The 17,760-nt window shown below is 38.4% G+C and overlaps 1 protein-coding gene across 4 annotated transcripts in view; it reads left to right on the forward strand.

Moving 5' to 3' along the window:
• DMD (dystrophin) overlaps positions 1-17,760 on the forward strand; it is a 1,990,869-nt gene that overhangs the window by 874,505 nt on the left and 1,098,604 nt on the right. The gene's annotated exons all lie outside the window — the stretch shown is intronic.

A 17,760-nucleotide genomic window follows, 5' to 3' on the forward strand; every position in this document is an offset into this window, starting at 1 on the left:
GTGGGAGAGCAGGAAGCTGCTGCCCTGGGGGTTTCTCCTTTGCTTGGTTCCCTTAGTGTGACATCCACAGTATTAAAGCATCAGACTCTTATTGCCATTTGTACTACACAAAGGAAAATGAGACCATGAAAGAAATGAAAGAAGGGAAAACAAGAAGAGAAACCGAAGAAATGTGATGGGAAGAGAGGGCCTCAATCATCTCTGCATTCAGACTCTAGGGATCAAGCATGTGATTCTGCAGGTTCCCCATGTAACTTTCTCCTAAGCATTTGCAATCTCACTTGTCATGTTTTTACAGAGACAGTCAATAAACGTTCTTCTCTCATGGCAAGGTGAGGAAAATAGCCCCGCACTATCCAGGCAGGGGAGGAATAATACACTAACCCTCATGTCATCATTATACAATTGTTTCCTCCAAAGTAGAAGTTAGAGGGACAGATGCATAATCTGAGAGCTTTTCCAGAATTTTTTTTTTCCCCAAATGAACATTCAGCCATAGCCGCATTATCGGCCTCTACTTGTCACAGTGCCACATGTAGTTGGGAAGGTATATGATAAGCACACACAGGACCCTGTTAACTCGGGGAAGATTGACATTGAGGTCTCAGAGTTAGTCTTTACTCAATGTAAAAGATTTTTATTTAAGATTGGATCTTCCTGTTCTTCCCATAAGTGTGTGTTTGTGTGTGTGTTTGTGTGTGTGTGTGTGTGCGTGCGCGCGCGTGCACGTGCACGCCAATGCATAATTCTACTGCTGGTTTTTGAACCTGGTAGATTTAAGAAGAGGTAAGAAACAAATTTCCTGAGCATGGGAGACTTTTGTATATCTCATCTTGGAATGACTGTACCGACCAGGGGAAAGAATTGTCATGCATTCATTCATATGGACAATGTAGAGAAAGATGCATGAAATCGAGGAGAAAGTGAAATTTTCTATTTGTGCTCCACTTCATTGCATTGTTGAAACCATTATATATGGGCAAGGCTATTTTTGTTCTCAACTTAATCATCTTTTTCAAAATCATTATTTAGTAACTTATTAGTTTCATAGAATTCACTTTTAAAACTTAGTTATGTATATAAAGAAAATAATTCATCATTTATCCCCATAAATGTATCAGAAAACATTCTTATATGCACATACATAGACACACTCACCAACTCACCTAAACACTGGAAATATTTTTAAGTTTAATTTTTTCAAAAGATTTTATGTATTTATTTTTAGAGAAAGGGGAAGAGAGGGAGAGAAACATCAGTATGTGGTTGCTTCTAATGTGCCCCCTACTGGGGACCTGGCCCACAACCTAGGCATGTGCCCTGACTGGGAATCGAACCAGCAACCCTTTGGTTTGCAAGCCAGTGCTCAATCGACTGAGCCACACCAACCAGGGCTAAATATTGGAAATATTTAAAAGTTTATTGTTGACCTTATATTTTTCCCCAGTTAAGTATCTTGTTCTTGATCTTCTTTCCAACCTTCATGTAAATTGATTGGCCTGACTTATTTTATTGACATCTGGCTATCAGAAACATGGTCAATTTTAGTTCTTTGTACAATACCAAGTGCAGCACACATGGTTAATAAATACTATTTGGTGATGATGATGAAAACTATAATTCAACATCATCAATATGTCACGTATGCCAGAAATAAATCATCAAACCTTTAAGAAAGGCAAATCATTTATGAACCTGTCATTTCCTATAATCTCCCTTCACCAACCTTAGTCCCTGCACCATCATCTCTGCCATATGCTTGCTTCCTCTTTTGTATTTCAGTATAGGGCGTGCCCCTCCTGATCACCACCTTCTATTATTTCATGCTGTTCTGTTCAAGTGTTTATATTTGCACACAGGCTCTGTATAATCTAAACTAACCCCTTCTTATTGTGAGTATCTTTCAGTGGCTAGTTGTTGCATTCTGCACACCACTGAGAGAGCAATTGCAAGCCAAATAGAGAAGTCTCTGTTTCACCCAGGAGCCCCAAATGACGTGCATGATTGGACCGCCGATGCCAATTACATGGAGGTTTTTACCACCAGAGGCAGAGCTTTAAAGATAGTTCCAAATAGTCAGTGTCTGGAGGTGTTTAATGTTAATATATTGACTGTCAAAAACACTCCTTAAAACTAACCAATTATCAACAAAATATCCTTATCCCGTGATTTTTTTGGAAACTATTTAATACATGAACCATTTCGTGTAGTATACCATTTGAATTAGAAACCTAAACTATCACCCTGGCTGGTGTGGCTTAATAGATTGAGTGCCAGCCTGCAAACCAAAGGGTCACCAGTTTGATTCCCAGTCAGGGCACAGGCCTGGGTTTCGAGCCAGGTCCGGTCCCCAGGAAGGGGCACAGGAGAAGTAACCACACATTAATGTTCCTCTTCCTCTCCCTTCTCATGTGCCTAAAACAAAGAAATAAAATCTTTAAAAATAAAAAAGAAACTTAAACTAACCCTTGATTTATATTTCCTGCTTCTCTTATAATTTCTTCTGAATTCTTAGTTGTTGAGAACAGTTGGTAAAGGAATTGCATGAAGGGGATCTTTTGTATTTATTTAATAAAAGCGCTTTTGAAATATATTAAATATGTTTGTTTCTGCCCATCAGCTTATTGTCTGTATGTTCCCATTGCTAGTTCAGAGCACTTGAGAGTTGGCAGAGTGATGGGCTTTTTATGAGAGCCATTTCATACAGCATCATTTGCCTCCTCTCTTGAACATTTTCAGATTCTTATAAATCTTTACAGTTCACATGGAGGTTAGCTGGAAAGTTGCTTTAGATAAGAAATTGACTAGATATAAAATTCACATAATCTCAGAGTTAACCATAGATCAATATCCTGGATCTTTTTCTCAAAGTAATTGAGCATTTTTGCTTCCCAGGATAGCTGTTTACTCACATTTCCATTCTTCACCATAGATGATTCTTACTTCTTCAGTGTACGGGAGGCTATAGTTTGCTTGTTTGTTATCTACCTAAACTTGTATTTTTATTATTGCCAAAGGGAAAACGCTCTCATGTAGAAACCAATTTTATGCCTGTGGAACTGGCCTCATTTTGGAAATAATGCCCCTATTGGACTTGACTCATTGTATGTTCCTTGGCTTTGTCATGTCACAAATATCCTTCTCTAAATATACACTTGTTCCCTCAACATAGAATAGATGGGTTTTGGATGAAAACAAAATTCTGATCAATGTAATTTTCCCAGAAACCTTCTTTGTTTTATTTACCAGCTAGAATTTGTTTGGGCTGAGAGTAACAGAGGCTCACAGTAGAAAAGACTTCATGCAGACAGAAACCTATGTCCCTCCCCCGAACAGCCTAGGAGTTTGCAGTGAAGACAGTACTGACAGATCTGGCCATTCCTGCCTTCTCCGTCACTGCTGTTTCACAGGGGACCCTCATGCACAGGTTGCAAGATGGAGTGCCCATGACATCCACATTCCAAGGAGACTGGAAGAAGGGTCAAGGGACATGTACCTATTGAATGTTAGGGAAATTTCCTGGGAGCTGCCATGTTTTACTTACACTAATAGTTCATTGGCCAGAAGTCAGTTACATGACAACACCTAAGCTGCAAGGGTGGCTAGGAAATACAGTGACACCTTAGTGGTGCTTAATTTGTTCCAGAACTTGTGATGAGTGCAAAAACTTAAAGGTACCAAACAATGAAGCATTTTCTCCTGTGGGGCAGTGTTGTGACTCATACAAGTTCTAGCAAGTGTGATGAAGCCAAAGCTAGGGCTGTGTGCTGAACCATTTTTTTCTTGTCAAAATGTGATGAGTACAGGGTTCGATGAGCTCTGAAGCTGATGACTATTGAGGTATGTCAGTACCGTATTTATTTGTGAATGTTACATACTCTGCCACAAAGTATACAGTTATGGAAAAATGGGAGAATAGTTATTGGAAGAAAACATAAAAAAGTGTTTTGTTTTTTAAACAGCCTCAAGAAATATGTACAAAGGATAGCTATGTCTAGGGTGACTTTCTTGCCGTACTTTCCTACATAGTTTTCTGAACTTTGGCCTCCTGAATTCTGCCTGTATAAAATGGAAGCATTTTTTCTCACTTCTCAATACCCTTTTATCCTGTCTCTCCGTATCCTTAAAACAATTTCTCATTAATCAAGTTTTGTCTGATTCTTCCCCCATCTTTTAAAAAAATCCACCAATTATAGTATTTTAAGGACTATAAGACGCATCTAGGTTTTAGAGGAAGAAAATAGAAAAAAAGATTTTGAAGCAAAAACTGTGGTAAAATACTTAATAATTTTTACCGAAGGGTCAATGTGACCCCTCTCCACCACCACCATCTCCCCACAGCAAGCCAGTCAAGCTACATTTTCCTCCCAAATTTTCAGGGGGTGCATCTTATAGTCCGAAAAATACAGTAGTTAAGGAGAGAGATGGATAACTTTGTTGTCATAGTGCTTCTAGGTTATATAGCCCCTACTTACTTACTTTGACTAAAGTTAGGTCATTGGCAAATGTTAGCAGTTTAGATTGTCATGCCCAAGAGTGACCTACACCTCAAGCTAAAATGATGACAATGTACTAAAATTTCAGGACATGGCCCTTCCTGGACATGTAAGGTAGGCTTTGTGCAAGATTAAAGAGCTGCGTCTTCTTCAGTAATGCACATGTGCCAGGCATGCTTTCAGTGTTTTCTATGCATGGCTTCACCCTCAAGAGAACCATGTTTTACAGATGAGGAACTTGAGGGCCAAAGAGAACAGATAATGCCCTGCGTTCATGTACGAAGTATGTGCCGAAGCCTTCATTTTGACACAAGTTATGAACATCTATCTGTCCGCTGCACCCCTTGCCTATTAGGCATGGCACATAGGAGTTCTTATGTTCAAGGATTATGTTCTGTCTTCCAGGTACTATTCTTCAGTAGCAACAACAGGCATACTTTAAAACATCTTGTATGTCAAACGGCTGTGTTTTAAATCTATGTTTAAAATTTATAATGTGGTTCCCTGGCTGGTATGGCTCAGTGGATTAAGCACTGGCCTGTAAACCAAAGGGTCACTGCTTTGATTCCCAGTCAGGGCACGTGCCCGGGTTGTGGGCCGGGTCCCCAGTGGGGTTGCATGAGAGGCAACCACACATTGATGTTTCTGTCCCTCTCTTCCCCTCTCCCAATAAGTAAATAAATAAAATCTTTTTAAAATTGTTTTATTGTTGTTCAAGCACAGTTGTCTGCATTTACCCCCACCACTCCCCTCCTCAACCATCCACACCTCCCTCCCCTCATCCCCCCCCCCAACTTGGCTTTGTCCATGTGTCCTTTAGAATTGCTCCTGAAAGCCCTTCCCCCTTTTTTCCCCATTATCCCCTCCCACCTCCCCTCTGGTTACTATCAGTTTGTTCTTAATTTCAGTGTCTCTGGTTCTATTTTTCTTGCTGGTTTGTTTTGTTGATTAGGTTCCACTTAAAAGTGAGATCATATGGTATTTAATCTTTAAAAAATTTACAAGGTGGTATCTTCACAGTGAATATCTGTAGAGGAAAGAGATTGTGGTTCTAGAAGATGCTTGGCAAAGCGAACTGCTGTAGGATCTTCTCCAAGTGCATGAGGAACCATGACCTGTTCTTTGGTGGTTGAAGTCCTACTCAGCATTCAGGACCCAGTGCAAATATCACCATGTGGGACCCTTCAGTGGTCTCAATCAGTTACTCCACTCTCCATGTTCCTAGGGCTCTGTCTTCTTGTACCTCTCTTACAAGTGCTTATCATGCATTTATGTGTCTTACAGAGTTGTGTGCAACCCTGTACCATCCAGTAGAGTTTGTGTTTCCATAGGGCACTAACTGTGCCATCTACCTTGCCACCCCTAAGCCAAACACAGTAAAATTCCATGGTAACTCCTCAATACACAGTAATTTATTTTTAAATTGATGGCTACTTCAGTGTAATAATAAACAGCTCACTCAAAAGCTGTAATATTTTGGAATGAATAAGGTTCATTGTTTCTTTCTTTGGTTAACAAGAATTTCATTTCCATTATAGTTTCTTCAAGAAAATATTTATGAAGGGTACATTGCCTCATATTTACTTTCCCTTTTCTGTAATAAGGCTTAATTATGACTTTGAAGTATCATTATAGCAATATATGAATAATCTGAGGTCTTGATATGTTCTTCTAATTATGGTAGTTGAGAGAAATAAACAGTCTCCCATAAAGAAAAATGTATACATTAGCCGCTAAAGTCAACGTAACTTTCTTGTGGAAGTCAACAAACTTTTTGTTTTTATGCTTACGTACTTGCCTTCTATTCTAAGGTGGGGGGATTTGTTGCCATTTTAACAGATTTAACACTTTAAAAAATCTGTTTACTCTGTGAGAATTGCAAATTCTTGCCTATGAGGCAATTTTCCCCGGAATTATTTTCTTCTTAGCTTTAGTTTATCCACGGACAGTCTGAAATTCTTCTTGAAAATATCAGTTTCCTCAAGGGAAAATTGTCCATTACAAACGAAAGATGTGTTTTTTGAGAGATTTCTGCTTGAAGCAACATGGTTTAAAATATTCAGTGTGGTTTCCTAAAGTGGCTAGACACTTTGAAAAATAAATTACAGTTTAGATGAACATTTAAGAAATTCTTAACATAAGAACAATTCATTTATTTAAAGGGATTTAAGCTGTGTATTTTTGTTCATACAAGGTGAATTCTCTGTTAAGTTTCCTTTGAAATGCCTTTTTCATCTCTTTCATTGGTCTTTCTCTCCTGTTCAAAGATGTAGCCTAGGTTTTATGCTAAGGACTGTCATTCTGTGCCCTTTGATTGGAAGGAATTCTGGGGCCATCAGAGCTGTAATTCTGTCATCTTTATGGGCACCTTCCCTGAAGTGGTAGCACTGTGATCAGGAAATAGACACCAGCTCTCCTATTTGTCCCATCCCTCCATCCTTACCTCCCAGGAACGTGGGAGGGATGCAAGGCTGCTGTCCATTGTGCCCTGTGGGGCTGGCATTTTTGGTCGGCTGCCACCACAATGATTCTGCATAAGAAACATAACCCAAAATAACACATTATTATCCTCATGCTTATGGGACTACTATCAGCCAACTCTGCTTCAGCCTGTTGGACAGTAGGTGGAATGAATAGGTCTGATCCATGTGTTTCATTCTGTGGCCCAGGCTTAAAGCAAGCCACGTGGCAAGCCCAAAAGCCAGGAGCAGAGGAATACACTCTGCTCACTGTGAAACCACATCAAGAGTGAGAATACATAATACTAACATTAAACGGAATTGGGAATAACAACTTAGCACACTGCACTGTCCTAGTAGAGTATGACAGCATCAATTCACAGCAACAGTGTTTTGATGAAACACTCGTAACCTTCTGAGGCAGCGCAACATACAACTTGTTGATTCTACTTTGAAATGTATCCTGAATCCATTTCTTAGGAGTGTATCCCTAATCTAATGTGCTGGGAGGACTTGTATTTTACAATAAAAAAAACAAAAACAGAACAACCTTGGAACACGATGAAGCAGACATGTAAAAACCCCTAAGAAAAACAGAATGTGGACTCAGACTTGACGTCACAGTTTTATTTCTCCAAGAGTTTCTTTATGCTTCGGCGCACTTGGAGGTGGGCTTTTCGAATAGCACCATGACCTTCCGTACCCAGCTGTCTGCTGCTTGAAACCACCACAAGCTGCCAATCACAGCTCACAGTGCACCCTTGAAGAAGGCCACCTGCTTTATATCGCTTGGCAAAATTTGCTTCAAAACAAGCATGTGCATGACAAAGTAAGAAGGAGTCTCTGTCTAGCTGTAGTAAATAAGCAGGTTCGCAATGCGCAGAATCCAACATTTCTAAAAGGGAAATATGTTTTTCTCATAAATAAAAGAAAGCTCCCCAGATGCGATGAGCAGGAAGGGATTTCATTGAAGTATTATTGTGAGGAAAATAACCAACATAAAAGCCGACTTGTTATGTGAGACAACCTTCTGGTAATAACTACGTTTTGTATACTTATAAAGATCCCAATGTTTGGAAATTGTTATTTTTTGTAATTGCTAACATTAGAATGACATTTCTGAAAGGGCTGTCCTTTGAATCCTAACATTAGGTGGAATGTAATCCATTGTGAACACATGCTCTCTCTCACCTTCTACTAGGTCTCTGTGCCTCCATTCCACGTACTCCCTGAAAAAGAGTACATGCTACATTTTGGGGGGGAAACATGAGTGGATTTTTCCTTTACCAGATCAGTGCTTGCCCTTTATCAGATCAGAGTAGCCATAGCTAAGAATTGATTTGGCTGCAATAAAATTTGGGAGGTTAAAAGTTTTTTAGTTTGGGTTCCTTCAAAAGCCAATCCTGAGACAGGGATTTCTTTGAGTTCAGGTCTTTTATTTTGGGAACTGATCCCAGGAAGGTATGGTAGCATGTGCGAAGGTGAGAAAGGGAAAATAAAGTAGCCTGTAAAGAGCCAGGCACTGCTGTGGGTCAAACTGCAGCTTAATTCTGTGGAGACATTTTGGGAAACCATAAAACAGGTGTCTCAGAGTTACTTTAAGCAAGGGGCAGGGGAGCTGGGATGTTTCTGCTCCAACTGTCGTAAGTCATGTTTCAGGACTGCTCAGAGGTCTTCATTCTTTTTGCAAGCACTTCCAGCCTGGCCTGCATCGGGCTGTAGTGTATTCTCTGCTTCAGAGAAAGCCCTCAGACTGAGACATGTGGTCGATGGCTAGTGGACATCATCACACAGGGCACAAAGAAGTGCCAAGAGCCAAGCGAATGGGTGAAGCTCCAACAGGCTCTCTTATGGTACAGAGGAGGGGACGTTATTCTACTAAACAAGGGCGACTGTGCCCCTTTCCCCAGTCACTCCCTCTCCTGCTTATTAGTGCCACCATTCTGACTCCTGCAGTTACCTGGATCCTGCCTTTTCCTAAGCATTCAAATCCTGACGCTTCTGTGGCTGTTCTCCTCATTCTTCTTCATTCACTTGTTTGTTTACTGTCTTACTGATTTTCACTTTTGTTATTTGTATGTACTTAACAACAGACAGGTCTTTGAATGATTGAATCTCGCTTTAAAATTGTAAACAGGACTTAGACATTTTTTAAAAGTGGGATCTACACTAGTGACAACAATTAGAACTAGAAATTAGAGGTCCTAGACAGTCACGCTCCATCAAATTCTTGAATGGCATAAAAGACTTGAATCGGTGCTCTTTTATCACTAATACATTGAGAGATTTGTCACAAGATTTATGTAAGAAAATGTTATTTGTGTGCCAAGTTCATCCTAAGTCTCCTGCAAATTATCCAACAGCGTTGTTTCTAGCAACTGAAGACAAGTTGAAATTAGAGCTTTTTTTATGGCCATGGAATCCCTGAGAGCTTCTGTTACTCATTTGGATCAGCACGCTATGTGCATGGGACTGGTTAGACATTCATTACTCGTTCTGACATTTGCCAAGTTAAAGTCCTAGAAGATGAAAACCACACTTCTTCGGATATGCTTGCTGCACACGCCAAAAAGAAATTAGTTCTCACGACACATGAAGACAGGTTTTACTCGTAAGTTAATTTGACCTCATGATCAGAGTTCTTTGCCACATGAAAATCACTTGACTTAGGAGTGGAAACACGAGAATAATGAGAATGATTAGAGATCTAGAGGACTTGACTAGAAGACAGCAAAAGAAAGAGGTGAGGAGCAGGGCTTTTGAAATAGAGAAAGAAGGAAGCTTCCGGGAGATATGAACAAGGCGTGAAGTACTTTAAAGTTCAAGAACACAGGAAAATGAGATAGGTGAAGTTAAGTGAAAAGCTTTTTTTTCTTTCTGAGAAGAAAGAGGACTGGAAATTGTGTGAAAGTTGTTTTGTTTCTTAATGAGGAAATATCTGTGGCAAATCTAGGGAATTAGGAAAGCTAGACTTTTATAACTGCGATGTTTCAAAGGTCACAAAGGAAATTAAATTGTAGATTGGGTTTCAAAGCACTGGAATTACTTCCAGTCCCCCCCTTTTTTTCAGGATTCTGTACATAATAACAAAATAGATCACAGCATAGCTAAAAGGGAGCGTTTAGGTTTTTACTAGCTTCATGTGGGTTGCCGTATGGTCCCTTTATTTGGTGACATATCAACCACAAAAGGTACAACCAATTAGTATTATATTATAACAATTTAATAGTTATTAGTATACAAGCTCTTTTTGGCTGGACATGACCATGTATCTTCTTAAATTTATAATCATAAATAAATGAAAGGTACTAAAATATGTTGGGTAGGAAGACTAACCTTATCCATCTCGTTACTGGCCATAAAATCAGATTTCTTATCTGTACAGCGCTTCAGTATTTCTGCTCTTGCTTCAAAACATCTTAGTCATAAGTTTTATCTCTTATCAATTATTTTTCCAAAAGAAGTGTTTTATAGGGAATAACTATGAATATTAGAAAATATAGCCCTGGCTGGTATGGCTCAGTGGATTGAGCACCACCCTTAGAATCAACAAGAATTACATGCTTACGATTTTGTAATAAAAGATCTTGTAATAAAAAAGGGGTACAACCTGTGCCAGACCCCGTTATTCCCCTGAAAAAAGAAAAAAAAAGAATCAACAAGTTACAGGTTCGATTCCTGGTCGGGGCACATGCCAGGGTTGCAGGCCAGGTCCCCAGTGGGGAGTGCGTGAGAGGCAACCACATACTGATGTTTCTCTCTCTCTTTCCACCTCCCTTTCCCTCTCTAAAAATAAATAAATAAAATCTTAAAAAAAAAAGAAAATATGAACATGAAATGTTTCCCATGAAATAGCTCTCTAAATGAATTTTAAGACATTTCTGCCTATGCTAATTTAACTCTTCATATCAAAGACTGCAAATGCACAGAATTTAAAATACCTATCATATAGATGTTCTATTATTAATAAGATAATGAAGTCCAAAGGCCAAAAGGCTAAGGAACAGTGCAGTTAGGTTTCAGTAAGTAAACTCAAAAAGTAAAATGTACTGATTATATCACTTTTTACATACATGGGTTGATTTCATTAAAGAAAATAGACACTTGGTTTTCCTTCACCTTTCATTCTTTTGACAGCAAGAGTCTCTCGGACTGTATACAGATGGTTTGGAAGTGAACTTCATTTACATTTCTGTCTCTGGATGTCAAATGCATGAGCTGACTTTTGAAATCAATATCTAAAAAATAGATGAGAGTGGGTAGAAGGGGAAGGAAGAATCATTTCCAATCATTCCTGTGTTTCTCTTTCAATGGGAGATCTCTGTTTCCACTCCACATCCTGGATGGACTTCCTACCAGGGAAATCTTTCTCCTTTGTTCATTTGTCTGCATGGACTGACATGTGTTTTGTGTTGCTGGATAGTGAAAATCAATGGGTGTGCTCATGGAAAATGCTCTCTCTTCATCCTAAGGAAAGAATTCTCATTACAATTTTCACTGAGTGAAAAGTGACCCCCCAAAAGGTAGCCTCTTGTTAATTCCATGTATGTTAATGGTATCATTTTAATAAATTGACAAAATAAGAGTCCGGATTTTGCCAAGTTCCTGACAGTAACAATAGTAAATTTTAATTTCTATTGGCATGCGTTCACATTATTTTGACATGATGGATGGATCTCGTAAGATTGGTAACAAAATGTTGTACCTTCATATACTAAAATTTAATGACAGTTATTCTTCCGAAGCATGACAGTGTCCCTAATAGCTGACATTCTGCAAAAAATTCTCTGTTATCACATGCCAAGTGTTCACCATATTTCTCTCTTGAATTTTCTTTAAAGATTTATATCCTACATTTTGTTCCAGAAATCTAGTAACAAGGTGAATAAGCAATGAACAAAAAGAAAGGCTATTGTGCTATGTAATGAATCTTTATGAATACTGATAGAATTTTCAAGATATTTGTAGTATATGTCCAGGTATGTACTTCTGTTTTTTGCACTTTAAATTCTTAACGTAATAGGTTGTGATCTTTGGTTGGGTTCCCCAAGAAATAGACACTGAGCCCTGGCCAGTGTGGCTCAGTTACTTGGGTGTTGTCCTGACAACCTAAAGGTCGCCAGTTTGATTCGCGGTCAAGGCACATGCCTGGGTTGCAGGTTCAGTCCCCTTGGCACATGTGAAAGATGACCAAAGTTTGCCTCTCACATTGATGTTTCTTGCCCTCTCTTTCTCTCTCCCCCTCTCTAAAATAATATATATATATATATATATATATATATGTATATATATATATATATATTTTTTTTTTTAAAGAAACATGCTGAGACAGCTTTGCTTGCAGAAATTTTACTGCAGAGTACTCTGAAGAACAATACCTGGGAGGGAATAAAGAGAGCATTGGGCGGAGGGAGGAGGCAAATTTGTGTTATAGTTGCAAGACAGAGCTCATGTCATCCCACAGAGAGTTGGGGTGACTGTCGAGGGTATTGAGTGAGGCCAAGGGGTTAGACCTTTGTAACCTTCAATCCATCAGTCACTGGATGTGAGTTTCCCACCCATGTAGGCCCTTCGAGGCACTATCATCTTGGGCAAGGAAGCTCTCCTGGCTTGTGAGGGAAATTTCTGAGAAGGGCTGCACTGTGATTTGTTAGTAGATAATACTTTCAGCAATGGGAGAATGAATGCTTCCGTTGGAATTGGTCAATTTGGGTGGCATACCACAGGATCCACCCTCGTAGTCATTTATCCTTTTTGAGGAAGCATATATTGTTAAGTAAATAGTTTGTACCTAGTAATGCATTTAGGTAGTGTTGGAACCAAGCTTCTAATAGCTTTTCAATAGCTTTATTGAGGTACAATCGACATGCAATAAACCCATATGTTTAAATATCACATTTTGTTAAGTTTTGGCATATGTATGTACCAGTGAAACCATTACCACATTCAAGATAATGAATATCCCCATCATCCTCACAAGGTGCCTCTTGGTAATCCCTTCCTCCTGTCTTACCCAGCGCCAAGCAAGCATTGATCTTGCTGCCTGACACTGTAGATTAATTTGCCTTTTCTAGGATTTTATCATCATGAAGTATATAAGTTTTTCTCAGACTGCCTTCTTTCACTCCTGCTACTAACTTTCATTTGGTGGTGAATGCGATTGCTGTGTAAGCGAGTGCACACATTAAATAGGCAATAACAGTATCCCAGTGTGCATCTGATAGGAGCTCCTGGATCTGCATTAGTATTGAAATACGCCATTATGTTAGGATTAGTCCTCAGGTTCCAGATGATCCCTGGTGTTCAATCAGTTATGGCTTTATTTGTAGTCAAACCTTTTTGTATAAGCCCACTTTCCACCAATTACCTGAAAATACATTTGATCTAGTATCTGGGTATATAAATGGAATGTATTTCTTCCAGAAAGTCATGTTCAAGTTTTATAATATATCATTGTTTAAGGTATTTAGTCCTGAAATTGTGTACTCCTTCAGTATTCTGCTCCCCTGTGCACACCTCACAAGGGCCTCCCAGAAAAATCAAAAACATGCTCTTTTGAGTTCTGTAATGTTCTTGGATTAGCTATATGTGTGTGTGTGTGTGTGTGTATATATATATATACACACATATGCACACGTGTACCAGGTACTATATATATGTGTGTGTGTATATGTATATGTATGTGTATATATATATGTCACATAATTCCTGTGTGTATATAGATATATATTTCACTATATATGTATATATATTGTATAATATATGTGTGTGCATACATAGATATATGTGTATATATGTATGTATATGTATATATTGCATAATTCCTATAGGGAGATATTTATAGGTTGTTGTTTTGATGTGTTAGTACTGTAAGTATAATATACAGAATTACAAACTCACAAATGTAATAAAATCATCTTAAATTTACCAGCTCGATTTAGCCCTACCACTTCATTTCTTATAAGGCCCTTGGGCGAAAACGTTCATTGTCCTCTTTTTATTCCTCCCCGCACTTTAATTCCACGTTTCAGCATTTACCGCATTCTACAGAACTCGTACAGACTCTTCCTCTATAACCCTGTCCAGATCCTCACTGTCTTTTCCTCTTCTTGACATAGACCTCAAGCCCTTACATCCCTTGTAAGAGATCTCTATGCACCCGAACCCCTGCCTTTCCTGACAGGTTCATCTTTCTGAAGCAGCACTTCCTGTTTCACATTCCCCAGCACAGAAACCTCAGTGGGTTCTCTATTGATACAGCCTTGGTCCAAACTGACAGCCCCTCGAGACTAGAGAGCTGTAGGATATGCTTTGCTGGGTTGTTTTCTTTGGCCTGCAGGGAGCTTTGAAAGGCAGTGAAGCAGGGCAGGGCTTGGACTGGTCAACGTGATCAGTTTAGCACTTATTGCCTCATACCTTGTTCAGCTTTACAATTTTATGTCTCCTGCATGTCCCCTGAAGGCATTTGATTTTCTATAACCCCCTCAGCCCAGAGGCTAACATCTAAAATTCATAGCATGGCACTCACAACCCTAACTTAGCTTCTCTGACTTCCAATGCCATGTAACTCTGCAGCAAATGACTTATTTTATCTAAAATGACCTTATTCTACACTTCTTTGGAATATAATTTTATATATTACAATTTCATGTACAAGTCCTCTCCACAATATAACCATTAAGAAGCTTTGATCATTGGAACCAGAAACAATTTTATTGACCTTAAGCGAAATGAAATCTATTGGGGAGATATTGGATAGTTCACCAGAAGCAAGGTAGCTACGGCCCAGGAAGGATAGTGCTGAGAACTCAGAGCTCAAGGAAACTTACTGTTATGGGCACCACCATCAAAATGGCTTAGTTCTAAACCCTCCAGTCCCTGTTTCTCTTAACTCTGGATTTGAATTCCTAAATCTGATTGGCCTGATTGGGTCATTTTCCCACCCCTGAATGGAGTTTGCAGAGCAGTATAATTTAAAAGTCCCGCCTCCCCAAGATCAAGTGGAATGAGAGAAGATTCATCCTGCCAAAGAAAAAGCTGAATGCCCCTAACCAAAAAGTTGGAATGGTTAGAGCAATTAATGATAGCTGCCGCAAAAAAAAAAAACTAACCCCTGAATCTTTGTGACTTAAATGCTTTTTTTTTTTTTGCTCCAAGTCTGATATAAACCAGGCGACCCATCTCCATACAGTGACTCAGGGAACAAGTATGCTTTTATCTCTGGTTCTGCCATCTCCCCATGTAACTTGAGGGGCATTGCCAAAGGGGAACTGAACAATGGACGGTGACTGTGAAGTGCCTCAAATCAGAAGTAATGCGTCACTCTTCTCCACATTCTCATTTCTCAGGCTTCAGTCAGATTGGTATCAATGCAACTTTGAGGTAACGTGGGACACATAAGTGAATAGTGGGAAATTTGGTGAGCACCAATTTTCTCCACCAGAGAAGGGACATTGGCCACTACAAAAAGAAAAAAAATATGTCTGTTAAATGACCCTTGACTGTCCTTCTCCATCAAGGCTTTCTTGATCAACCCATTGGGAGATTACATCCGACTCCTGTGTTCATCTGGAGCATTATATTCCGATCATTTATTTATACTGGATCATTCCATAAGTATTTGTAGCTCTTCCTTATTGTACAAGTTGTGACAAACTCTTATGAGACAGTGATCTAGAGTATTAATTTATTTTTTGTCTCCCCGTAGCATCCAAAGCATGGTAGAGTTTCAATATATAATAGTCTTTGAGGCCAGAGTAATAATGTTTTCTTTAAAACTGTGTCCAACACAAAGTACATAATGATGGATGTTCAATAAAAAGACGCTGATTGGTTTTTCAGGCAGATAACAAACTTCCTACACCATTTCATGTTACTCTCTATTTTATTTTCATTGTATTCACCATGAGTAGAAATTTGACATGATACTATGAAACCCTATTAAAATTATTTTAAAATAAATAAAATATAACAATCTGTATACATATATATAGTTTTAAGGAAGAGCTGTTATTAATTGAAGACCTTACATGTGTCATTTATCTTATTTAATCTCCACAAAACATCATAATGTGTTAGTTACAAGTGCCCTAGGCAAAATGAAGTTTCACTTCAACTCTTCAATATTGTATATATTTCAATAAAATTTTATATTTTACATTCTTTATTAATAATACACATAGTCATAGAAAATATATACCATTGTAATAAATTACACAAAATGTGGTATACCCATTGGGATGCACTCTATATAAGGTGTTTTATATTTGAAAGTTAGCATGGGTATTGATTTGAAAAAAGTAAATTCTCAAAATAATATTTCATACCCTTGAGATATGAAAATATCAGTCATTATATGTTATGGGTGGGTCAAATTGCAACAGTTACAATTTTAATGAAGGATTTCCTGTGATCTTTTAGGAGTCCCAAATTGAATTTTCTATTCAGTAATAAATATTTTAAAGCCAACCAGAAACTACATTGTCAAAACAAACAAGATTTACTATGTTATCTTAAGAGTTTCCTAAATCCTCTTTAATATTGTAGATAATTAAAAGCATATATATGCTTTTAATTTTCAGCCACTTCTGTCTATAATAATTTAAAATAAATTAGTATGTATATCTAATAATACCATATGAGTATACAATTGGCACTACAGGGAAATAATTTTATTGAATTATTTGGCTGTTTGGTTCCTGAGACCTATTTCTGAATCACTGCTTTTTCTATTTATATTAAGTTGTGTTCTTTCGTGATCTTACTCTGGCTGTTCAAAACAGTGCAAAGGGACGCTTTACCTTGGCTTTGAGCATCCCAAACGAAGTTTCTTTTCAGTCACACATAGTGCATGGATCTAATATATTTAATAGCTAAGCATCTGGACACTTAGCCAAATTGCCAGCCTCAGGTACTTCTGCTTGAAGCAGTACTCCTACCATGGTCTTCAATAAAAGGAGAAAGCGTGCAACATTTCATTGACACCAAAAACTTATATCTGAGTCTTCCACCTAATGTGTGAAGTAGTGATATAACTTGATAATTCTGTGATGAGAAAGCAAGATTTAGCTGGAACAGTTGAGTCTGGATATTGATATTGGATTGACTTCATTGCAATTGTGACTTCTCTGTGGCATTCTGCCCTTAGTTTCTTGTCTGCAGGCTGAAAATAACATTATCCTCTTTCTGTCTCCCCATGTGAAGATCTTTTAACTCTTTAAAAAAATATGTATTCACCGTGGAGGATTGGTAGCACAATTTTCTATAGCATAAATAATTTTTTGTACATGGATATAAAATTTTGAATTAATGTTTGAAAATTTTTATTATATTTTTTCATTACCATTTAACCCCCTTACACCCTCCCTCCCTCCACAATCACCACACCGTTGTCCATGCCCATGAGTCTTTTCTCTTTTTTGCTCAGTCCCTCCATCCCCTAACCTCTCCTCCATAGCTGTCAACCCGCTCTCTATAAGTCTGCCTCTTTTTGCTTGTCAGTTCATTAGATTCCACATAAGAATGAAATCGTATGCTATTTGTCTTTCTCTGACTGGGTCATTTTATTTAGCATAATGTTCTCCAGGTCCATCCATACTGTTGCAAAAGGTAAGGTTTTCTCCTTTCTCACAGCTGAGTAGTATTCCATTGTTTAAATGTCCCATAGTTGTTTTATTCACTCATCTACTGATGGACCCTTGGGCTGCTTCCATATCTTGGCAATTGTAAATAATGCTGCAGTGAACACAGAGGCACTTATACTCTTTTGAATTAGTGTTTCAGGTTTCTTCGGATATATTCCCACA

Source organism: Artibeus jamaicensis, unplaced genomic scaffold (assembly GCF_021234435.1).
Source record: "Artibeus jamaicensis isolate MK-2021 breed Jamaican fruit bat unplaced genomic scaffold, CSHL_Jam_final scaffold_1283, whole genome shotgun sequence".
In the NCBI taxonomy this organism is placed as follows: domain Eukaryota; kingdom Metazoa; phylum Chordata; class Mammalia; order Chiroptera; family Phyllostomidae; genus Artibeus; species Artibeus jamaicensis.